Source organism: Struthio camelus, chromosome 8 (genome assembly GCF_040807025.1).
Source record: "Struthio camelus isolate bStrCam1 chromosome 8, bStrCam1.hap1, whole genome shotgun sequence".
NCBI lineage: Eukaryota > Metazoa > Chordata > Aves > Struthioniformes > Struthionidae > Struthio > Struthio camelus.
The window spans coordinates 25,022,567-25,026,786 of record NC_090949.1 but is presented as its reverse complement, the minus strand read 5'-3'; positions in this window follow the sequence as shown (position 1 = coordinate 25,026,786).

The window sequence follows — 4,220 nt, the reverse complement described above, 5'->3', positions numbered from 1 at the left end:
GATTAGTCTGTATACTAACTTGATAAAAGGTGTTAGCTATGAAAACATGAAAAAAGTTGTTCAGTTCCTCCCTTGCCACGCTTTTGAGGATGCCTAGACTCATGTTTCATAGGAACATCACCAGCATGGGCACAACAGGCACCAGAATATGCATCAGCAGGCTCCAGGATGCCTGTTGCTGAATATACTTTTTTAATATTAAGGATTTAACACTAAAGGTTTAACAGGGAGGATATGCCTTTTCCTGAATTTTACCCTGGATTTACCAGTTTCCATTGAACAAATTTGCAAATCATATTCAGATACTTGATAAATCCATACAACATGTTTGTTTTGGGTTTTCCAAAGTACTGATACCCGTATCCAAGTTATATAATATCAATACATTCATGTATTCATATCTTGTAAGGCATAATTAACATCAGACTCATTGGCTGCAGGAATCTAAGCCTAAGGAGGATATTTCATTGAACTCAGAGTCAGACATGTTTCTTCTTTCAAAAAAAGCAAGTTAGCTTTTTTTGAAACTAAGTCACTCTCATTTGTATCCTGTGCCAAGGATCTTTAAGCCCCATGGAAATCCTCATCTCTGGAGTGTTCTTCCTTCAACTATTTTCTCTTCAAGATATTTCTCTCATGCTATTAATGTTAATGAGAGTACTAAAAATCTCTTAATAAGGAAATATTTGAATTAATAAGGCCATCACTGTCCACAATCAGCCTGATTCTATATGCAGAGACTTCTATGGACATTTTTGCAAGGGCCTTTTTTAGACATTTGCAAGGGTCTTTTGAAAGCCCTAAAACTTAAGGGAATAACATGACCACAGTAGTTGTGCTATTTGCAAGGGTAATACAATAAAAATTTTACTAGTGAATTCTGCATGTTAGCTCAACCTAAAAAGGATGACAGCTGAACAGAGCAAGTGTTGTTACACTCATTTATAATGAGTTAACTAGATTTAGTTGGGCTTTTGAAGGTGCTGTGACTGCATTTATTGATCTAATTTCACTGATATCAATAGAAGCTGAAGTTGCTGGTTACCCCTTAAGGCCACTCATGCCATTGTCTTCCAGATTCATTTGAAGTTGTTGGCTCTGATCTAGAAAGCTAAATAGTCTGACTGGATCCTCTGAAGAATCTCTGTCTGATATGGTTGCAGTACTTACCGCCAATGAAGGGGCATGAGCCATGTTAGTAGTTCTGTGAGTAATGAAGTCTGGTTAGCAATGGATTTATCCATTTTTCCATTAATTTAGCTCCAGATTCTCCCATGTCCCTTAAAAATCTTCCTATTCTGTGACATCTCTGGGTCCTCTATCTTTTTCCACAGTATCCCTATCCCTTTCTTGTGTCCGCATATCTACTTTCTACTACAGAAAATTCAGCTTTCGGAAGTTAAGCTGGCTTCAGAGCTCCTTCCCGTATCCTCTACCAACCTCTGTTTGCCCTGCGAGGAGGTCAAAAGACAACACGCTTTGGCTGGTTTAAAGTTACATGCAGACTTCTCGGCCAGTTAGTACACGGTTACTGATTCACCAGTTAGCTGCTTACTCACAGCTTCTGGGAAAACTGAACATAACAGAGGCAATTATTCCTGCCCTTCTTCCATTCAGAGTGCTCGTAGGGACCCTCTCCTAGTAGCCAGCTGCAGAGTTGTATGAAACTTAGGCCTATATCTGAGACTTCTGTTTTTCTGTGAAATTGGTTTTGAATTATCCAGTGGAATTCAAAGTTACTAAGCAGAGCAAGCTTACAAACAAGCTTTTTTTGTCTGTGATCATGTATGCTTTGATTCCATTGGGAAATCAAGGTTAAACAAAAACAGGTGGAGAGATGGGAGGAGGGGCTTTGGACATCTTCGTTAACCTTCGGGACCAGTTGCAAGATAGATAGCTTGTTTCCCCTTTGGTCACAGAGACAGATGGACTGAGAAGAAGTTGCAAGTATTTAGTGAAAGTATTGCACATTTTGTTCCAGGTGTCTTTCTTACTTCTATCTGATCAGACAGCAACTGTTGGTCATTTGTTTTTTAAGAGGTTTATCTAAGGGCTGGAGACGTGGAGGTGCCTAATTTTGTGCATATTAATACTAGAATAATAAATCAGAGGTAAGAACATATGCAAGGTATGCAGGGATGTGTTCGGTGATAGATAACTATAGGAGGAGATATATGAAGAGGTCTGGACTGCCATTGCTGTGTCTGGATTTCATGAGATCTGGAGGAGAGGCAAAAAAAAAGCAGCCTGACCTTTCTATGCTGCCCTTATAAGAGGTCAAAGGAATGAAACAATAATGGCAGCCTCCAGCCTTGAAAAGGGCAGCAGGAAGAGAAGGGCAGCAGCAGAGCTCAGCTACTGCTGTATATTCAATTAACGTTTGCTGCCCACAATCCCATAATTTTTCACCGAGTAGGAGCCAGGATAAAAGCCATCCTACTTAGTGTCCATTTCACAAAGTGAAATCTAATTAGTGAAATGTTTAAAAGTTAATGAAGAATACACGATGTCAGAAAATATGTTCTAATGAAGTGCAGTCCTCTCATACAAGCACTTGTGCTGTCATAAACTCTTATTACGTAAGTAATATCTCAGTATCGAGGCTAATAAAATACAGTAAGTAATAGGCCAGGAGGAGTGCCATGCAAAATGTCTAGCGATCTCTTCAGAGTTTGACTTTAATATTAATGAAGGCTCCCTGTGGACACATGCATAAAAGGATCTTATTAAATTCTAGGTTTTGTCTGCCATTCATATCTGTTACTGCAGAATATTAGACTCTAAATTAGTGAAGATGTTTTTATAGGCATGTGGGATGCAAGTACTGTTTCTGCTTTGGACTGCTGCTTTTACATAGGCAAGGTCTAGCTTGAGATGCTTCCTCAAGAAATTCTGGGGTTGGGGGGGGGGGGGGAATTGTCTAATGAGCTCCAGATATCACTAGAGTTCCAAAGAGATCCAGCTGAGAGCGTTTATTTGGCAGTTAAATACTTGACTCTCGAAGACAGAAGTGGGGAAATTACATTTTGGGTGCTGTGATATCTCCAGATGAAAATCTCTGTTATGAGACTAAAATTCAATATTATAGAATGTAATATTGCACTGTGAAATTTCAACACAGTTATCTTTGGAAGAGAATATAGGGAATGCTATGCACCTGTGGGAGAGGCAGTGAAAGGGAAACAGATATTGAACGTCTTTCAGGTGGCATACTCCACTGGTCCACAGAAACTGAAACAGAAATTGTTAAGCCAAGAGGCTGATACAGAGTTCATTGGCTGGATTTTAGAGCTCTTAAACACACACATTTTTGAAAAAATTAAGTTTCTTAAATAGAAAAGATCTTTAAGTCAGACAAAAGCAAACCTGTTAAAAACAAAGCGTTGGGTGCAGTAGCACTGCAGAGAACGAGGCCAGCTTGGGTGTGGGTGTACATCAGCATTGCTCCATTGAAGCCAAGCAGAGGATCTGGCCCAAAATATTGAGTCCTACAGGGATCTTAGGTAATTTCTTCCTGAGTGTCTGTTTTTCTTGCTGTCTGCAAGCTAGTTGACTACACCTCATTAGAATCTAAATGTTATCATTTCAAATTTGGCTTCTTTTTCCGACAAATATTCATGAAAATTAATTTCAAGATCTTGTTATGTCAAAATCTATATAAAAGTAATATCTGACTAGGACTCAAGAGAACCATAGTGCAAAGCCTTTTCTCATGAAACAGTTACCAGAAACACTCGCAAAACTCCAGTAGTAAGGACATTCGATGCTATTTTACTCTGCAAATAATTATATGAACAGAAAGTTTTTTAGAGGGAGCTGCAGGGTGATAGGTGTGTGACTTGAAAAAGACAAAGGGACAACAGGCTGTAGCTGGAAAAATCCAAAGAAATCCAAGAAAAATCTGATCTCTAGCAAAGGAGCTAATTGTGATTAAAAGAAAAGATAGAAAAGTGATTCCTAAAGAGTGGAAAGTAGAATCTCTTCTCCTAAGAGGTGGCTGAAAGGTAGGGAAAGAATCAGCCAGCAGGCTTCTCTAGAGGAGTTATTTATAGCAAAATGCTGAAAGGAAATGGGTATACTTGAGACTTACGGTGTAGTATATATCTGGCCCAGATAAATATTCACATTTCACAACCCTTCCAAGACTAGGTGCTGTGAAGATTTTGATATTAACCTTATGTTCACCTGTATAAGCCATCTCTGAAGCTTTATCTTATTTC